The sequence below is a fragment of the Bos taurus genome, chromosome 9, assembly GCF_002263795.3.
Source record: "Bos taurus isolate L1 Dominette 01449 registration number 42190680 breed Hereford chromosome 9, ARS-UCD2.0, whole genome shotgun sequence".
Lineage (NCBI taxonomy): Eukaryota > Metazoa > Chordata > Mammalia > Artiodactyla > Bovidae > Bos > Bos taurus.
The window spans coordinates 44,865,223-44,886,749 of record NC_037336.1 but is presented as its reverse complement, the minus strand read 5'-3'; the positions used below and the strand labels follow the sequence as shown (position 1 = coordinate 44,886,749).

General features: G+C 40.7%; 1 protein-coding gene across 1 annotated transcript in view; it reads right to left on the bottom strand.

Moving 5' to 3' along the window:
• BVES (blood vessel epicardial substance) overlaps nucleotides 1-6,297 on the bottom strand; it is a 50,803-nt gene extending 44,506 nt beyond the window's left edge. The window contains exon 1 of the mRNA XM_002690147.6: nucleotides 6,118-6,297. The gene's annotated coding sequence lies outside the window, so the exon portion shown is untranslated. The remainder of the gene's footprint in view (nucleotides 1-6,117) is intronic.
• Between the last annotated feature and the right edge of the window lie 15,230 nt (nucleotides 6,298-21,527).

Sequence of the window (21,527 nt, the reverse complement as noted above, 5' to 3'; positions counted from 1 at the left end):
TCTTAAATAACTCAGCTGAAATTCCGTCACCTCCACTAGCTTTGTTTGTAGTAATGCTTTATGTAGAGTTGACGTCACATTCTAGGATGTCTGGCTTTAGGCGAGTGACCACACCATTGTGGTTATCCAGGTCATTAAGACGTTTTCTGTAATGTTCTTCTGTGTATTCTTGCCACCTCTTTTTAGTCTCTTCTGTTTCTGTTAGGTCCTTACCGTTTCAGTCCTTTATTGTGCCCACCATTGCACTCAAGCTGGAATCAAGATTGCCAGGAGAAATATCAATAAACTCAGATACGCAAATGACACCACCCTTATGGCAGAAAGTGAAAGGCACTAAAAAGCCTCTTAATGAAAGTAAAGACAGAAAAGCTGGCTTAAAACTCAACATTCAGAAAACTAAGATCATGGCATCTGGTTCCATCACTCCATGGCAAATAGATGGAGAAACAATGGAAACAGTGATAGACTTCATTTTCTTGGGCTCCAAAATCACTGCAGATAGGACTGCAGCCATGATATCAAAAGACTCTTGCTCCCTGAAAGAAAAGCTATGACCAACCTAGACAGTATATTAAAAAACAGAGTCACTGCTTTGCCAACAAAGATCCATCTAGTCAAAGCTATGGTTTTTCCAGTGGTTATGTACGGATGTGAGAGTTGGCCCATAAAGAAAACTGAGTGATGAAGAATTGATGCTTTTGAACTGTGGTGTTGGAGGAGACTCTTAAGAGTCCCCAGTCAGTCCTAAAGGAAATTGATTTCAGTGTCTGACTTTTTGCGACCCCATGTACTGCAGCACACCAGGCCTCCCTGTGCATCACCAACTCCCAGAGTCCACCCAAACCCATGTCCATTGTGTCAGTGATGCCATCTAACAATCTCATCCTCTGTCATCCCCTTCTCCTCCTGCCCTCAATCTTTCCCAGCATCAGGGTCTTTTCAAATGAGTCAGCTCTCCGCATCAGGTGGCCAAAGTATTGGAGTTTCAGCTTCAGCATCAGTCCTTCCAATGAACACCCAGGACTGATTTCCTTTAGGATGGACTGGTTGGATTTCCTTGCAGTCCAAGAGACTCTCAAGAGTCCTCTCCAACACCACAGTTCAAAAGCATCAATTCTTTGGTGCTCAGCTTTCTTTACAGTCCAACTCTCATATCCATACATGACCATTGGAAAAACCATAGCCTTGACTAGATGGACCTTTGTTGACAAAGTAATGTTTCTGCTTTTCAATATGCTGTCTAGGTTGGTCATAATTTTCCTTCCATGTAGTAAGTGTCTTTTAATTTCATGGTTGCAATCACCATCTGCAACCATGTGATTTTGGAACTCCCCCAAAATAAAGTCTGACGCTGTTTCCACTGTTTCCCTATCTATTTGCCATGAAGTGATGGGACCAGATGCCATGATCTTTGTTTTCTGAATGTTGAGCTTTAAGCCAACTTTTTCACTCTCCTCTTTCACTTTCATCAAGAGGCTTTTTAGTTCCTCTTCACTTTCTGCCATAAATGTGGTGTCATCTGCATATCTGAGGTTATTGATATTTCTTCCAGCAATCTTGATTCCAGCTTGTGCTTCTTCCAGCCCAGCGTTTCTCATGATGTAGTCTGCATGTAAGTTAAATAAGCAGGGTGACAGTATACAGCCTTGACGTACTCCTTTTCCTATTTGGAACCAGTCTGTTTTTCCATGTCCTGAATGTTTATTGGAAGGACTGATGCAGAAGCTGAAGCTCCAATACTTTGGCCAACTGATGCAAAGAACTGACTCACTGGAAACAACCCTAATGCTGGGAAAAATTGAAGGCAGAAGGAGAAGGGGACGAGAGATGATGAGATGGTTGGATGGCATAACTGACTTGATGGACATGAGTTTGAGCAAGCTCCAGGAGTTGGTGATGGACAGGGAAGCCTGGAGAGCTGCAGTCCATGGGGTTGAAGGAGTTGGACATGACTGAGTGACTGACTGAACTGAACTTGCATAAAATGTTCCCTTAATATCTCCAATTTTCTTGAAGAGATCTCTAGTCTTTCTTATTCTGTTTTCCTCTGTTTCTCTGCATTGTTCATTTAAGAAGGGTTTGTTTTTTGTTTTTTTTTTTTATCTTGCTTTGCTATTCTCTGGAACTCTGCATTCAGTTGGGTATATCTTTCCCTTTTTCCTTTGCCTTTTGCTCCTCCTCTTTCGTCAGCTGTTTGAAAAGCCTCCTCAGAATACCACTTTGCCATCTTGCATTTCTCTTTCTTTGGGATGGTTTTGGTCCCTGCCTCCTGTACAGTGTTATGAACCTCCATTCATAGCTCTTCAGGCACTCTGTCTACCAGACCTAATCCCTTGAATCTATTTGTCACTTCCACTGTATAATCATAAGGGATTTGATTTAGGTCATATCTGAATGGCCTACTGGTTTTGCCTACTTTCTTCAACTTAAGCCTGAATTTTGCAATACGGAGCCCATGATCTGAGCCACAGTCAGCTCCAGGTCTTGTTTTTGCTGAATATATACAGCATCTCCATCTTTGACTGCAAAGAACATAATCAGTCTGATTTTGGTATTGACTGATTGGTATTGGTGATGTCCATGTGTAGACTCCTCTCTTGGGTTGTTGGAAAAGGGTGTTTGCTCTGACTAGCATGTCCTCTTGACAAAACCCTGTTAACTTTTGCCCTGCTTCATTTTGTACTCCAAGGCCAAACTTGCCTGTTATTCCAGATATCTCAACTTCCTACTTTTGCATTCCAATCCCCTATGATGAAAAGGACATCTTTTTTTGGTGTTAGTTCTAAGCGTTGTAGGTCTTCATAGAACCAGTCAACTTTAGTGGCCCTGCACAGCATGGCTAATAGCTTCATTGAGTTACACAAGCACCTTCGCTGTGATAAGGCTGTGCTCCATGAAGAAGACATTAACATATACACACATAATAACTATATTACTATAGTCATTTATATATATAGAGAGAGTTAACATTTACTCCTTTAACCTTCTAATTTAAACATTTACTTTCTTTCCCATAAAAATTCTAGTTAGAAGGATCTCACAAATTGAAAAGTAATAAACTTCCAGGTTCTTTATATGTAGGAGGGGTCATGAGTATGCATTTGACTATTTAATATTAGAATCAGTAGCAAATACATTTCAAAGAAAATACATTTTACACATGTTTACATAAACCTTAACACAAAATGGCACTACTTCACGACTATATGATCAGTCTTCTCTGGTACTTTAAAAATGTTATTATTAATTATACAAATTGGTCCCTGACAAAAACTATGTAGATTTACAGAATAAGTGAATTGTTCTGTTTCAGGGAAAGAATTCCAAATGGAGACCCAAAATATGTTAAACATTTCATTTAAAAATATGAATTTCCTTCCAATAAGTTCACACAATAAGCCATATGTTTCCATTTCTTTCTTTTTCATCATACTGAAGTAAAGGTTTCAGGTGATAGAATGAATTGGTATCAGGTTGGCCATTTTTCAAGGATGTTATTAATACATTAATGTGAAAGAATTCCACATCTCTTAAGACGATAGAAAAACACGCATGCCTAAATTTACAAACAGTAAATAAACAAGTCAAAGATCTCATCTCATAATTCTAAAACAGTTCATACATATAAGGAATAGTTGACTTAGATATTGATTTTCTGAAAAGAAAGAAATCATAGAAATTCAACTACTTTTTAATTGACGTATACGTGATGTACAATATCATATGTTACAAGTGTATGATACAGTGATTCACAATTTTTAAAGGTTATGCTCCATTTATAGTTATCATAAAATACTGGCTATAGTTCTGTGTTGTTGTACAATATATACTTCAAGGATTTGAATAGGCTTATTCAAGCCCATTTTAGGATGGTGGAATCATTATTTTAATAACTCAATTTATACAGTTTGTTTTCAAGAACCAAATCAGAATTAATCTCACAATTTTTTCAAGAAGGAGAATGATATTAAATTCCTCTATCACTCATGATGTCAACATCAGCCTATGCATTAGTATCATATAAGCTAAAATTCACTGCCATTTCTACTGCATTTTAGAATGTGTTTTCATTTCCATTGTCCCATTTGTTCCTCAAATTACCCTATGTTCCCTACAAGGCAGACTATGTCATATTCATCTAGGTATATCCAAGCCTAGTCTCTGTAGAGAATGCCAGAGGCAGAGGTAAAAGCCATATATAAAGTATATAAAAATGACAAACACTTTTAGAAATTACCTTTCAGTCTCCCCAAGCCTAGTAGTAAAGGCAGGAGACCGCCAAGCCTTCTGGAGGTTGAGAGTCAGGTTCTGTACTATGAGCTCCAGGAAAGCCAACCTAAGTAAGAGAAAGTCACTTCTGCTCTTTGGGTGGGTTTCTTCCTGAGAATTGAGACAACTGGACTAGATGGTCATTGAAACCTTTTCAAGTTTTAACAGCCTGTGGCTCTAATAGAGATTTACACAGTCAGTTAATATGTATTCTCTCTCACATCCACATGATTATACCTGTATTGTCAATTAATCCACTGTAATTCAATTTCAGGCTTTTAAAAGTTCTCCAAGTGGAACTAGAAGTACCAGTTTATGGTCAAGAAAAATGACAGGAAAACGATGATCTACTAGCCCAAGAACCAAGGACACAGTAACATGGATTTTTAAAAAGTGAATTAATCCTATAACATATTTTGATGTAGCACACCTTATTAAAATACATAGTCTATATACTATATAGTTATTAACACCTTATTAAAATACATAGTCTATATATTATATAGTTATTAACATATGATTCATTTTACTTGTATGTTTATATGTCTACTATTTATCTATAGGTCTAGTATTTACCTGTGTATACTTTTCTATATGTCTATTTTGAAATGCCAGTGATCTACTGTCAACAAATATTGATAGGATCTTGCCGGTTTCAATTTCTTTTGACGACTACCTAATGGATTCATGTGGCTTACACTGAATTATCCTTATGCAGAGAATGCACGGGTCTAACGGAGAGAGGTTAGACGGGTAAAATGATAAGCATTCACATTAATTCTGACTAAATCAAGAGCAATTTTCTTTCTTGTATTAGTTTCCTTGGAGTCTAATTTCTTAAATTCCCTGTTCTAGCAAAGTCCTGTTGATCTGTTGGTTTTCAAATAGGTGTGTGCAGGGCTCAGTAGCTAGATGGTGAAACTAATCTTAATCCTTTACCAAACTGCAGAAATGTAAAAGGTAACAACAATGAGCCAAAGTTGTGCTCCTAGACTGGCTCAATTCATTGCATAACCCTAACTGAACCTTTGTTTATTTTCGGAATGGTAAAAGGCATTATGTTACTAAGTCTTTTCACACTTAGTCCTGCTTCAAAAGCCAGCAGTTTCTGGGACTTGTCTGGCCGACAATCGGGTTTCCCAAAGCCTCCGAAACGACGGAGAGAGGGCGCGGGTGGATCACCGGTCCCCTATCCATCTGCACTCCCCAGGCGCCCGGCTCACCTCGCTCCTCAAAGAGGAAAGGCCATATCAACTGTTCTTGGTCCGAAGCTCTCGGGCCCAAGGGGTGTGCAGTGAGCGCCCTGACTCACCTCGCATTCCCAGCGGCAGTCCAGGGCGGGCGACACGGTGCGCCCGGCTGCGCGCTGCCTACGCGTGGGACCCGGAGGCCCTACAGAGGGTGAGGAAGAGCGGTACTGGGTTCGCGGGTGGGGAGCCCTTGGGAGCGTTGCGGGGAGTGGAGAGGCTGAGCTCACCCAGGGCTTACGGGCAGCAGACCGCGGGAACGGACACCCGATGGGGCCGGGGCACCCGAGGACGCTGGCATTGCCAGACTCGAGTGGCAGCAGTTGACATTTGAAGGTTTGTGACCGTGCTGTCCAGACCCCGGGTGAAGGGCGGCTTCCAAGGACAGGGAACCCCACGAGGGCGCGGCCAGAGAGGAGAGGGCGGGGTTCCCAGTGGTCCGGAGCACGGAGATCCCGCAGCCACCGCCCGGGAGGACAAAGTTGCTCCCAGCGGAGCAGGGATCTAACTTTCACTTCCCGATTTAGCCTAGAGAGCGCGATCCTGCAAATAACCGGGCGCCCTGGGGGAGCCCGAGGCAGCTGTTCCTCTCGCTCCTTACCTGGCTCGTCCCTGGCGCGGAGCCCGGGCGGAGCTGGCCAAAGTTTAGTGCAGCAGCGGCGGCTGAGGGGGACACAGACTTGGCCACCCGACGGGAGCGCGACGCGAAAACCTCAGCCGATCCCGGGTTGAGATGCTGCTCCTCCGGTGCCGGGTCCGGGCGCCGGCAGCGGCTTTGACTAAAATAGGCATCGCGGCAGCTGCGGCTGGGGTTGGGGCCGCACCGCGCACGCGCCCGGCGTCCCTGCGCCCCCCGGCGGGCGGAGTCCCCGGCCTCAGCCAGGATTCCCGTCCTGGCTCTTGCAACTCCGCTGCCGCGTCGGCACAAGTGTGGTCCATTTGAAACACCCGCTTTTTCTTTTCTGGTTTCCTCTCTTCTTCTGGGTTCTGCCCTTGTTTGGGCACGAGTGAGGGGCGGGCAACATCTTGGGGCCAGCGGCGAAGGTTGTTCATCCTCATGGGGATAACTCGAAGCGGTCGGGTCCCAGGAGAGAGAAAAATCAGGAGAAGAAAGAAAACTAGAATCATTTCCCCACAAAGTCGCCTAACTCCTTTCTAGGATAGTCGCTCGCATCTGAGCACAAGGCGAAAGGACCCGGAGAGCGCCCAACTCTGGAGTCTGAACCTGGCGGCGGAGCTGGCGGTTTGGTCCCCACCGTCGCGGACGCGGGATGGCGCCCTCGGGGAGCCGGCCCTGCTGCTGCTTGGCCCTCCCGCTGCCACGCGGGAGACTTCGACACCAGCCACTGTTTTGTTTCCATCGAAAGAAGGTATTGATCTGAAATTTGCATTTCCGTGGCAACGCCAGGTCTCCACTGGAGGCGAAGCTCCACCGGAATTTGCCACGTGAATTTGGCAGATTCGGGACCCCTAATTTGAAAAGCCAGCTTATGAAAGTATGCCCCAATCAGTCTTTACTGTTTATAGAGGACAACTGTTTGGGGTAAGAAATGCTAGGCAAATTAATGAAAAATAGGTACAGGGGAGGAGTTGGAGGACAAAAGGGGAATATTAGCTGGGCATTCACAGTTTCCACCCCAAGTGTTCCATTGACGGACAGAGTTTGTGCCGAGTATTAAAGTGTGAGGTCTTTCGTGTGTGCCAAACATGCTCCAGAGACCACGGGCACATTATAAAGTGAGTACTTGGGTGTGGACCCTTGCCAGGTGTGTCTAGTGGAGAAGCAGTGCCGCATCTTCTTCAAGAACATGGCTCAGAGTGCTTCAAAGACCAGGTTGGAATCCTTTACCACCAGCCAGCTGTGTGGCCTTTTCTGTGCCTCAGTTAGCTTTTCTGTGCCTCAGTTTCCTCTTTTATACCTTGGGGATGATGATGATGATGATGATTGCACCTGTCTCAGGACTGTTTCGGAGAAGGCAATGGCACCCCACTCCAGTACTTTTGCCTGGAAAATCCTATGAACGGAGGAGCCTGGTAGGCTGCAGTCCATGAGGTCGCTAAGAGTCGGACACGACTGAGCGACTTCACTTTCACTTTTCACTTTCATGTATTGGAGAAGGCAATGGCAACCCACTCCAGTGTTCTTGCCTGGAGAATCCCAGGGACGGGGGAGCCTGGTGGGCTGCTGTCTATGGGGCCGCACAGAGTCGGACACGACAGAAGCGACTTAGCAGTAGCAGCAGCAGGACTGTTTGGAAGACTAATTGATTCAATATGTATAAAAGGCTTAGTATGTATTACAGAGCAAGTTCTGTGTGTATGGCTACATATTCTACTTATAGACCTCCTTCTCTATCATGTTTGAAATTTGCTGTATCTATCCAAAATTTACTTTCAGGGCTACTTCTTCAGAGTCTGTTTCTTTTTTAGATGCACTGCTAGCGATTTTGGTAGCTACCACTACATGCAGTTTAAGATGTAGGTTTAATCGTAAATGCGCACAAAGATTTTGCATGGATAATCATTGGAGAATGGCTTATAGTAATGAACACTGGAACTAACCTAAATTCTAATCATAGGGGACTAAGTAAATTTTAGGTCATCCAAACAGTTACCTATAATTGTTCTAAGCAGCTATTAAAAATAATTCATAGAAAGATATTAGAGACATAATAATATCTGCAAATTATACAGAACAGGGGGTCAGTAAACTTTGGCCCAGAGACCCAGCCAACTACCCATCTAAGATAGTTTTTACATTTTTTAATGGTTGACATCATCAAAAGAAGAACATTTCATGATGTGAAAATTATATGAAATTCAAGCACAGTCTTCATAAAGTTTAATTGGAACCCAGCAAGCTCATTAATTATGACTGCTTTTGGGCTATACTGAGGAGTTGTGATAGAAACTATACGATCTTGCGGAGCCTAAAGTTTTTACTATCTGGTTCTTTACTGAAAAAGTTTGCTTCCCCTTGATATAGAGTATACTTTGTGCCAGGCACTTTTATAAGTGGATGTAAGTAGCTATATTAAGCCACTGAATCCTCATGATGGACTCTATGAAGAAGTAGTTACTATTATTATCTCCATTTTGTAGATGGGAAACTGGGGTAACAGAGAGGTCGAGTAGGCTGCTCAGGGTCACACAGCTAATGAGAAGCTGGGCCATGATGTGAATCAGGCAGTCTAATTCTGGAGTTTATGCTCCTGTCCACTACCTATGCAGTTCCTGCCAACTTCTGTCACTTCCTAGACTGCCTCCCATAAAAAGATGTTAAATAGAAAAAGGCAAGTTACAAGAGTGTGGAGAACATTACAAATCACCCAGGATGTTAAAGTACTTACATTTCTTACCTCAGGGTACTGAAGTTGTAGATGATTTTTCTTTTTTTCCTCCTCTTCTCCCTCCCTCTCTCTCCTTCCTTTCCTCTTCATCTTCATTCATCTTCCAACCTCTCCTGCCCCTCTTCCTGCTGCTGCTTCTGTTAAATTTTCTATGATTATTATATGTTAAAATTTAAACACATACTTACTAAAATAGAGCCCAGGTTCTGGCTTTTGCATACTGGAATGGCAGACTCCAAAGGTGTAGTTATGGAGTCAGCTGTTACAGGACATCCTCACTCCTTACCTAACAGGATAAGATGTCTGTGAGGCAATCATGTAAAGACTGCATACTTTTATGAAAAGAGTACTGCATTTGATATCATCAAACTTGAGTCTTGGCCTTGGATAGAGCCTGTTTTCTTGGAGTCTGTGTTCCACAGAATGGTTAGATTGAATTTAACCCATCTCCTTCACTATACCCTGTCTAAGGATTCAAAGCATAATTTTATTTTTAAATTTCTTACTGTTGATATATGAATACCAGCTCTATAAAATTAGAAATAAGAATTCTAGACATAAAAACTCAGGTTTGGGAGTGCCCTAGTCTCCTTGGTCTCCTTCTGCTGGTCATGGAAAGATCAGATTGAAAGATTCTGAGAACTGTGGGAAAACAAATATGATGCAGAAGGGTAGCTTGCACAGAAATGTAGAATGAAAGGATATGAGGCATAAATAGCAAAATGTAGGGAACCTGTCTCCTCTGCAAAAGCTCTGGCTAGTACAGGTTGCTGCTGCTGCTAAGTCACTTCAGTTGTGTCCGACTCTGTGCAACCCCATAGACAGCAGCCCACCAGGTTCCCCCGTCCCTGGGATTCTTCAGGCAAGAACACTGGAGTGGGTTGCCGTTTCCTTCTCCAATGCATGAAAGTGAAAAGTGAAAGTGAAATGGCTCAGTCGTGTCCAACTGTTAGCGACCCCATGGACTGCAGCCTACCAGGCTCCTCTGTCCATGGGATTTTCCAGGCAAGAGTACTGGGGTGGGTTGCCACTGCCTTCTCCTAAGCTTCATGAGGAACCTCCATACTGCTTTTTCCGTAATGGCTGCACCAATTTACATTCCCACCAGCAGTGTAGGATGGTTCCCTTTTGATTAGATTCTTTCTGTGCTTAAGCTCATTAAATATTACATTAACTCTTTCATTGACCAGTTTGAAAACCAACCTCACTAACTGTTTTTTAAATTTATTTTCCTTTTTAAAAAAATAATAGACTTGGTTTTGTTAGAGCAGTTTTAGGCTCACAGATGATCAGGCCGATAGTGTAGAAAGCTCTTATGTACCCCTTTCTCCCTTGCTCAGTTTCCCCTGCTGTTAACATCTTGCATTGTTGTTGTTCAGTCGCTCAGTCCTGTCTGACTCTTTGCAACCCCATGGACTGCAGCATGCCAGGCTTCCCTGTCCTGCACTATCTCCCGGAGTTTGTGCAAACTCACGTCCATTGAATTGGTGATGCCATCCAACCATCTCATCCTCTGTTGTCCCCTTCTCCTGCATGCTATCTTTCCCAGCATCAGGGTCTTTTCCACTGAGTAGGCTCTTCTCATGAGTTGGCCAAAGTATTGGAGCTTCAGCTTCAACAACAGTCCTTCCTGTAAATATTCAGGGCTGATTTCCTTTATGATTGACTGGTTGGATCTCCTTGCAGTTCAAGGGACTCTCAAGAGTCTTCTCCACACCACAATTCGAAAGCATCAGTTCTTCAGCACTCAGCCTTCTTTATGGCCCAACTCTCATATCCATACAGGACTGCTGGAAAAACCATAGCTTTGACTATATGGACCATTGTTGGCAAAGTAATGTCTCTGCTTTTAATTATGCTGTCTAGGTTTGTCATAGCCTTTCTTCCAAGGACCAAGCATCTTTTAATTTCACGGCTGCAGTCACCATCTGGAGTGATTTGGGAGCCCAAGAAAATAAAGTCTGTCACTGTTTCCATTGTTTCCCTATCTGTATGCCATGAAGTGATGGGACCATATGCCATGGCCTTAGTTTTTTGAATGTTGAGTTTTAAGCCAGCTTTTTCACTCTCCTCTTTCACCTTCATCAAGAAGCTTTTTAGTTCCTCTTCGCTTTCTGTGATTAGGGTGGTGTCATCTGCATATCTGAGGTTATTGATATTTCTCCCGACAGTCTTGATTCCAACTTGTGCTTCATCCAGCCTGGCATTTCTCATGATGTGCTTGCTCTACATATAAGTTAAATAAGCAGGGTGACAGTATACAGCTTTGATGTACTCTTTTCCCAATTTGGAACCAGTCTGTTGTTCCATGTTCAGTTCTAACTATTGCTTCTTGATCAGTTATACAGCTTTCTCAGGAGATAGGCAAGGTGGTCTGGTATTCCAATCTCTTTCAGAATTTTCCACAGTTTGTTGTGATCCACACAGTCAAAGGCTTTAGCAGAATTAGATGAAGCAGAATTAGATGTCTTTCTGGAACTCTCTTGCTTTTTCTATGATCCAACGGATGTTGGCAATTTGATCTCTGGTTCCTCTGCCTTTTCTAAATCCAACTTGTACATCCGGAAGTTCTTGGTTCATGTACTGTTGAAGCCTAGCTTGGAGGATTTTGAGCATGACCTTGCTTAGCATGTGAAATGAGTGCAATTGTACCGTAGTTTGAACATTCTGTGGCATTACCCTTCTTTGGGGTTGGAATGAAAACTGACCTTTTCCAGTCCTCTGACCAGTGCTGAATTTTCCAAATGTGTTGGCATATTAAGTGCAGTACTTTAACAGCATCATCTTTTAGGATTTGAAATAACTCAGCTGGAATTCCATCACCCCCACTAGCTTTGTTCGTAGTGATGCTTCCTAAGGCCCACTTGACTTCACACTCCAGGATATCTGCCTCTAGGTGAGTGATCACACCATTATGGTTATCTGGGTCATGAAGATCTTTTTTGTACAGTTCTTCTGTGTATTCTTGCCACCTCTTCTTAATATCTTCTGCTTCTGTTAGGTCCATACCATTTCTGTGCTTTATTGTGCCTATCTTTGCATGAAATGTTCCCTTGGTATCTCTAATTTTCTTGAAGAGATCTCTAGTCTTTCCCATTCTATTGTTTTCCTCTATTTCTTTGCACTGGTCACTGAGGAAGACTTTCTTATCTCTCCTTGCTATCTTTGGAACTCTGTATTCAAATGGGTATATCTTTCTTTTTCTACTTTGCCTTTTGCTTCTCTTCTTCTTTCAGCAATTTGTAAGGCTTCCTCAGACAACCATTTTGCCTTTTTGCATATCCCTTGGGATGGTTTTGTTCAATGCCTCCTGAATAATGTTACGAACCTCCTTCCATAGTTCTCTGTCTATCAGATCTAATCCCTTGAATCTTATTTGTCACTTTCACTGTATAATTGTAAGGGATTTGATTTAGGTCATACCTGAATGGCCTAGTGATTTTCTCTACTTTCTTCAATTTAAGTCTGAATTTTGCAATAATGATTTTGGATTTTAGCCAGGTGTGTTTTCTGCTTTTTACATTGACTCACTTGGTTAATTTTTTTCAGGTTATACACTGAACAAATGTTTTATATCTTGGCTAAATAAAAAACAGGAAATAATGAAGCAAAAGGGTATAATCTTTCATATAACTGTTGCAGCCCAAAGACCCACAGTCTAAAACAGTGGCTAAATATTTCTAATACTCCATTCTGGGAGGAGCTCCCTAAAAAGTTGAATTATACTTTGTTCATTGAACAATGAGCTTTTACCGGAAGGGTTCAACCCTTAAAAGAAACAAAATCTAACTGAAACTCAAAAAAGTGACCCAGTACTTTAAGAGAACAGTGAATTATAAGAGGAGGGTATTTGGAATTAGCAGCTGAATTTGAATCATGGTTTTACATTTAGTAAACTGGGTAAATTCAGATCATTTATTAAACTTTTCTGAGCCTAAATTACTTGTTTGTAAAACTTCAAAGGTAATTCTTAATTGACAGAATTGTTTGGAAATTCTAATCTTTAGAATTAAAGTTTTTACAAATGCCTCAGACTTCCCTGGGGGTCCAGTGTTTAAGACTCTGCACTTCTAACGCCAGGGGCTTGGTTTCAGTCCCTGGCTGGGGAACTAAGATCCACATGCTTGTCATGCGGTGCGGCTGAAAATACAATAAGAGAAAATGAGTGTGGCATCCATCTTTTGGTAGCTTAATTGTACACCTTTTCACCCCACTTACAGTGCACTGCACATGGCACCCAGTCAATAAGAATGATTAGAATTCCCATCATCAAAATTCCCTGATGAAATGGCTGAAATATTCTGTGAACATATGAAATGAAGATGTAGTTTCATCTTCAGTGTCATTGGCCTGCTCTAATAGCTGAAACATAGCATATACAAGACCTAGAGATTTCAAACAAAATTTGTAGATTGCAAGACTTTGACTCGTGCTAAAATATCTGGTGTTTGGGATTTCCTCGGAGTAGCCAGAAAGGAGATATTGGCTTCAGAAGCAGATTCATAAAATATGTACTAGAACAGATTCTAGAAACTAGGCTCTTAGAGAACTAAGTTACAGTAATTCACTGTGTGGGCATTGACAGAAATGTGCACACAACAACTCTAGGCAGAAACTAGAACCCTTGCTACTCCCTCTGTCTGTTTTTCCTTCCATAACTTTCCTTCTAAAACAGCAGAGTTGCATTTGTGAATTATTTGTTTTAAATATTAAAATAACAAAGGCCATAGATGAAGCATTTAATAGGATTTCCTAATCTCTCAGAAAGTTACTTCCAAAAGAAGAATTTATTATAAGTAACTAAGCATAACAGAATAGTGATTTTTTTTTTAAAGTGTGAAAAGAGAATCAGAGAAATATCAAAATCACAGTCAAATCCCAAAGAAGCCTCAAGGCCTGGCTTGTGTTGGATCCTTAAAACAGAAATGGATCCCTCCCAGACGGATCTCCCACAAGCGCAGGTTCAAAAATCTGGCAACAACTACTGCCAAGACCTCTCTTGTGTTTTGTTCTTTCCCTTTTGGGAATTTCTAGAAAATGACAGACCCCTTGAAGCCTGTCTATGAATCCCATGGTAAGTACCTTTACTTCTAGAGAAGAAAAATGCTACAACCCCAAGGATGATACTTCTAAAAATACTGTTTTTAGTGTATAAGTAGCTTTTTAAATGAATAATTAATTTGGTGATTAGAAAGGAAAAGTTGTTAATGATAGAAAAACAGCTTATAGCAATTCTTAATGTGTAATTTGAATGTATAGATAAGATTTTGATTGAAAGTAAAGCCAGGGAATGACTTTTGATCTATATCTAGTGAAAGCAAATCTTTCAGTCATAGAATTTCTACTGAGCACTATCATTCTGTTATGTAATTAATCCTCAAAAAACCTGGTTTTGGAGGCCTGATAACAGCCAGCCCAGTAATTGACATTGGCTAGAAACAAAAACCCAAAGCAACATACTATAAAGATGGAATAATAAAATAAAGTTGGGAATAATGATGCTGTCATCTGGCATTAATTGATGTGCAAAAGCACTCAGAGTTCCCAAGAGAAAAGAATTATTTAAATGCAAATTTTTATTATTATGACTACTTTAATTGTTGTAATAAATTCATGAAAATAAGACACCTCACTAGCTTATGCATATATAAAACCTAATAAAATATTTATGAGCCACATACCAGCAGCTTTATCATTTGGCATAAAAAATGATATAATATATTTTAGTCCAAGAAGACGACAGAGGATGAGATGGCTGGATGGCATCACTGACTTCGATGGATGTGAGTCTGAGTGAACTCAAGGAGTTGGTAATGGACAGGGAGGCCTGGCGTGCTGCGATTCATGGGGTCGCGAAGAGTCGGACACGACTGAGCGACTGAACTGAACTGAACTGAACTGAGGGCTGCAGAAAATGATGACAGTGATGTTTGGCTTGAAAACTACAGAAAACCTCACACACTTACATAGGAAAAAAAAAGGTCATGATTTGAAAAGATAGATTTTGCAGGCATTGAGTCTCTTTAGAGTAGGGGAGGAATGGAACTCCTTGGTTAGCACATTTTCCAACAGAACACCATTTTGGTTTATATGCCGTATACAAAACTATTCTTATGCAGTTTTACTGTATGCTACAACTTAGGGATTTCATGTCTTTATATCAACTATACCGCTTTAAATTATCTGAAGAGAAGTGTAATGAATATAAGCTCAGAAAATGGCACCTGAGAGCAGCAGAACATTCTAACACGAGTCAGGAAATCTTGTAGATGATATCATATGACTGTTTAATGAATAATTAACATTTCTAATACCTAGATAATTGATGTTGAGTAGGAAAATATCTAGTAGAAAATGTTAGTATTAATGACCATTATAAGATGCCATATGATTAAGTCATTAAAATACCTTGGCATTTAGTACTGAAATTATTAATGGCTTAACATGTTGGCATGTGTTACCATGTGTTTTAAAGTGATATCACAGAAGTGGGTTCCCCAGAACAGTTTGTGCCTCTGTTGTGGCTTTTATTACTTGCTCCATTTTATATGTTTATGTACAAGCCTTGCTTTTCCTTCCATTTTGTAAGTTTCTGGTGGGTAGAGGTGTGTCTGATTTATCTTTCATGTCTCCATGGTACCTATGTTAGCTGATAGAATACTTTCATTTGCTTTCAAATATTATCTTCCAATAGAAGAACTACTGAATATTTTAAAAATGGTGTTTTACAACCTAAATTGCTATGAATGGTGGATATAGCAAAATAAATAATCATGCTATCTTTCTAATGAAATATTAATAAATAAAATAACACTTAATATTCTGCTAGATTGAAAATGACTTTATTCGAGCTATGATGACCTCTCCACTATAATAGTGACCCTTCTCTCCCTGCTCACCCTCACGTTCCCCATCACTACCTTCCTCCCCCTTGCCCGCTTACCATCTAGATGATTTATGCTGGAACAGGAACATATATGCATATATAAAACATAATAAAATATTTATTTTATTAGATGGAAAAGTTAGGTTTGGAAGGTAGAAAAGATAGGTTTGGAAGGTGAGAAAAAGTGATGTTAACCCTGAGATGCTCATTCTTAAATGGTCTGAATGGTGGCAAGTGCCTGGGGTCAGGAAGTAGCAGTAGTGGGGGAGCGCAGAGAGCTCAATGTCAGAGGCAACTGGAGGACACTGGGGCCCCCCATCCCAGAGGCCAGGTTGCCAAGCAGCATTGCCATCAATCCAAGGAGGACTCATAGCACACGGAGAGAATGAAGCAGCCCTCCTGCTGTGCCCTGATATCTTATAAATTTGCCTCTGCACCTCCTGGATCAAGAAGAGAAACTCAGAATGACTCATGAGTTCATTTTAAATGGTCGTTGAAGATGGGAAGAAGTTACTTTTTAAGTGGTTGTTGTTGTTCAGTTGCCCAGTTGTGTCTGACTCTTTGCGACCCCATGGACTATTGCATGCCAGGCCTCCCTGTCCCTCACCATCTGCCGGATTGCCCAAGTTCTTCAGCTTCGGCATCAGTCCTTCCAGTGAATATTCAGGGTTGATATCCCTTAAGATTGACTGGTTTGATCTCCTTGCGGTCCAAGGGTTTTAAGTGATAGGGTCAAGTATATTTTGCCGTCACTGGGAAGAGGAGGCGAGAGCAGGATGAAATCAATTGACAAGTTAAAGGATAGGTATGTTTTCTACATGTCTGATCAATGTCTCTTCAGTTTACACTTGCTATATATTTTATTCATTTTTTTCCAAAAAAAAAAAAATAATGAGCACTTGCTATATACTAAGCACTAGACCAGGGTGAAAAGGCAACGGCACCCCACTCCAGTACTCTTGCCTGGGAAATCCCATGGACGGAGGAGCCTGGTGGGCTGCCTGCCATGGGGTCGCTAAGAGTTGGACACGACTGAGCGACTTCACTCTCACTTTTCACTTTCATGCATTGGAGGAGCAAATGGCAACCCACTCCGGTGTTCTTGCCTGGAGAATCCCAGGGACAGGGGAGCCTGGTGGGCTGCCGTCCATGGGGTCACACAGAGTCTGACATGACTGAAGCAACTTAGCAGCAGCAGTAGCAGACCAGGGTAACTTTTCACAGAAAAATATAATTACAGTACAAGTATGGAGATTGGCTTCAAGTGAGGTCACAGTTACACGTTTTTGAGAAAAATAAAGTACAGAGACCAGTTATATTATTTATTACTTTAAATGGAATTCCTTACAGGGAACACAGTAATCTGTTACATGCTACCAGCACTGAAGTCTCTAAGCTAAATCTGCTTACAGGTTTTCAGTCCAAAGAATGATCTTGGAACCTGAAAACCAATAACTGCATCCTGAACAAGTGCTATTCAACTCTCTTCAATGATATTGGGAAGAAAAATGTGACTTTGAAAGTCGTTTAGAAGAATACCAGTTCTGTCTCAGAGAAAATGACATACAGAAAAAATGACATTATTACAAATCTTACATTTTGTTTCATGACAAAATCATTGATAGCATTGCATTACTCAAGTCAAATTAAAAGGGGGATTCGCTGTCAAAATTCTGATATGGATTCAAGAACAGATGCAATTACTTTCCTTATACTCAGCAAATATTTACAAAGCAGCTGCCATATGCCAGGCACTGGTTCCCAAATGGTAAGCAAGATGTAAACTAGTAGAGGAGTTTAAAAACAGAATTCTTTTTCTCAGAAAAATAGACATTATGCTTGTGCATCAGCTAAACTTTTATCTCAGATGAACTGAGTTATTTCCCACTTCAGATATATTCCATGATCTTCAGAAATCCCAACTTACTTCACATCAAAAAATATCCTCTCTGTCTTGGAGACCTTGCTAGCTACCGTTTGAAAAAACTTCAGTTTACAGAGTTTCATTGTACATGAGATTTTATCCCCTCTTAGGAAAGAGAGAAATAGCACCACAAGGAACACTGAATTAGTTTACCTGGAACGTAAGTAGGGGAGATGGCCTAAGATAGGAAACCCTTCTCAGTAAAATTTCAGGAGACATGAAAATATCTGAAATGAAACTGGACAGATTCAGAGTTTAAAGAAGTAATTTAAACAGCATCAAAGAAGCTTGGCCATGTTTTCTTATTATATAAAGTTATAGCCATTTTAACAGAGTTACGTTTAATTGCACTTTTTGCTCGTAAACCACATTTGAGCTCAAGGTCGTCGCTGATGATTTAGAAGAAGGTTCATGTCTGGATGATGTTCCCCATACTGTCACTAACTAATTCAGCAGGTGTGTAACTAGCATTTTGGCTTTGAGTTTTCTTTCAGTTCCAATTGGGGGCATTTTACTTCTCTCAGGTCACTTAGTAGCACTGTGGCTGGTGTAGCATGGAAAACACAAGGACACTGATTCGGAAGAACTGGCTTGAGTTGAGTGTCACCATTCACTGTGATTCAGCCTCTCTAATCTTTTTTTAGCCTGCTTTGAAAATTCTTCTCCATTATGGTTTATTATAGGATTTGAATATAGTTCCCTGTGCTGTACAGTAGGACCTTGTTGTTTATTTAATTAATATATAATAGTTTGTATCTGCTCATCTTAGGCTCCCGATTTATCCCTCCCCCACCCCCCTCCCCCTTTAGTAACTATAAGGTTGTTTTCTATGTCTGTGAGTCTGTTTCTGTTTCAAAAGGTAAGTTCATTGGTATCATATTTTAGATTCTACATATAGGTAATATCGGATGGTAATTGTCTGTCTTTCTAACTTACTCCACTTAGTATGATAATCTCTAAGTCCATCATGTTGCTACAGATTGCATTAACCATTCTTTATGAGTAACATTCCATTGTGTATGTGTATATACCACATTTTCTTTTTTCACCTGTTGATGGACATTTCGGTAGCTTCCATGAATTGACTGTTGTGAATAGTGCTGCTGTGAGCATCAGGTTGCATGTATTTTTTCAAATTGGAATTTTCTCCAGATGTGTGCCCAGGAGTGGGATGGCAGGGTCATACAGTAGCGCTGTTTTCAGTTTTTTAAGGAACCTCCATACTGTTCTCCAATTTGTTCTCCAATTTTATAGTAGCTATACCAATTTACATACCCACCAACAGTGTAGGAGGGTTCCCTTTTCTTCACATTCTCTCTAGCATTTATTATTTGTAGATTTTTTTTGATGATGATGATTCTGATGAGTGTGAGGTGACACCTCATTGTAATCTTGATTTTCATTTCTCTAACAGTTAAGAATGTTGAGTATCTTTGTCTGTGGTTATTGGCCATCTATATGTCTTCTTTGGAAAAATGTCTATTTCTGCCCATCTTTCTGGATTGTTGTTTTGTTTTTTTTTTGTTACTGAGTTGTGTGAGCTGTTTGTATATTTTGGAAATTAAACCCTTGCTCGTCACATCATTTAAAAATATTCTCTAAGTTCTCTCTTCATTTTGTTTCTGGTTTCCTTTGCTGTGTAAAACTTATGAGTTTGATTGCAACCTCTCTAATCTTTATCATAAAATGGAATTCTTCAAAGGAACAAGCAAATGAAACCTTGTGTACATGCATGTGTTATGAACTATAAAGCATTAAATAGAGGTAAGATATTATTTTGTAATTAAATAATGTGGGAGATAAATTTATAAGAGAGGTAATCTCAAGTTAGATGACCTAAAATATCTGGTGTTAAGTGAAGGTAAAAGTTCTACTATAAAATTATGTAGAAATAAATATTTTTGGACTCCTATAAATAAAATTACATTTATTAAGATCACCAAGGCTTGAAAGGGAGTAAAGGGAAAAATTATAGTTCAAAACACAAATTATCTATTCTGAGGGGCAAAAAAAGTTTCCTGTCAATCTTTAATAGCTAGCAGGTTTTAAAGCTAGTCAAATTTAGCATAATAATAGAACTTCATTATGTTGAAACCATGCTGATATCATATGCAAATGTACAATCCAGCATTAAAATGATGGAAATACTCAGTGCGGTGACCAAGTGCTAAAGTAACTACTATTTCATTCTTGCTACATCTTTCCATTCCTGTAAGATTTTTGAACTTGAAACATAGTTATATCAAATTAAACCTGTATTTTACTATAATAGGTCCATATGATGTTGATATTTGCATTTTATTGATATTTACATTAACTTAGGGAAACAGTGGAAACAGTGTCAGACTTTATTTTTGGGGGCTCCAAAATCACTGCAGATGGTGACTGCAGCCATGAAATTAAAAAACGCTTACTCCTTGGAAGAAAAGTTATGACCAACCTAGATAGCATATTAAGAAGCAGAGACATTACTTTGCCAACAAAGGTCCGTCTAGTCAAGGCTATGGTTTTTCCTGTGGTCATGTATAGATGTGAGAGTTGGACTGTGAAGAAGGCTGAGCGCCAAAGAATTGATGCTTTTGAACTGTGGTGTTGGAGAAGACTCTTGAGAGTCCCTTGGACTGCAAGGAGATGCAACCAGTCCATTCTGAAGGAGATCAGCCCTGGGATTTCTTTGGAGGGAATGATGCTGAAGCTGAAACTCCAGTACTTTGGCCACCTCATGCGAAGAGTTGACTCATTGGAAAAGACTCTGATGCTGGGAGGGATTGGGGGCAGGAGGAGAAGGGGACAACAGAGGATGAGATGGCTGGATGGCATCACTGACTCGATGGATGTGAGTCTGAGTGAACTCTGGGAGTTGGTGATGGACAGGGAGGCCTGGCGTGCTGCGATTCATGGGGTCACAAAGAGTCGGACACGACTGAGCAACTGAACTGAACTGAACTGATGTTAACTTTTGATAGATTGAAGAAAAATAATGGAATTAGATTCATTGATTTCTCAAATTTGTGTAAAAACTGTCTTTCACTAAAAATAATATTAATTTGGGAGCAACATTTTTGAAGATTTATTTCTTCGATAACCATAGGCAACATAATGGAACATGGAACCTAGTTTGAAGGTGCAATCCAATGGCACACATATTTAGCCTTTGGTCAAACCAGGGGACTCAAGTACATAGTGTTGTATGTGTATAGCTCTTATATTTAAGACAGTGTCTAGTCTGTTTTTTTATGGCTCTTGCCAGCTTAGTTGAGGGATTTCACTTTGTAACTACTTTGTCAAATCAATTCTGTCCTTCTGGTTCTATGCAGTGTAACAGTATGACATCCACAGCTTATTCAGATGAGCAGAGAGAAAATGAATTTCCTTCTGTTCCTCTGTTGAAAGAAAGAGAAAATTCTTCCACCTCTGAATGCTGAGCGCATTGTACTATTCTTTATGGTAGATACATGTCAGCATTTTGGGTTCCTGAGGGTACAGAGCCAGGGAAAATCCCACTGGTCCCGTTTCATATGTGCACAAAGGTCAGATCAGGTTAGAAAGTCTAGCTCTGCCCCACATCCTGTCCCAAGAGGGTGGGAAGCTTCCAAACATCTAAGTGACATAAGCTGTGTAACTGGGGCCTGCAGCCTCTGGGAACTGGCCTTGGTGCCTGGGGTGGGAGTGTTTATGGGTGCATTTTAAGCCAGAGACCCACCCTTTCCCCTTCAGGCTACTTCTCAGTTCTTCCTGACCACGAAATTTAGCACAGAAAAATCACAAAGCGATCACCCCATTTCCTTCAAGTCAGAGGGACCGTTCTTGGCCTGTGCCAGCTTCATGGGCCTGGGTCCTATACAGTCACA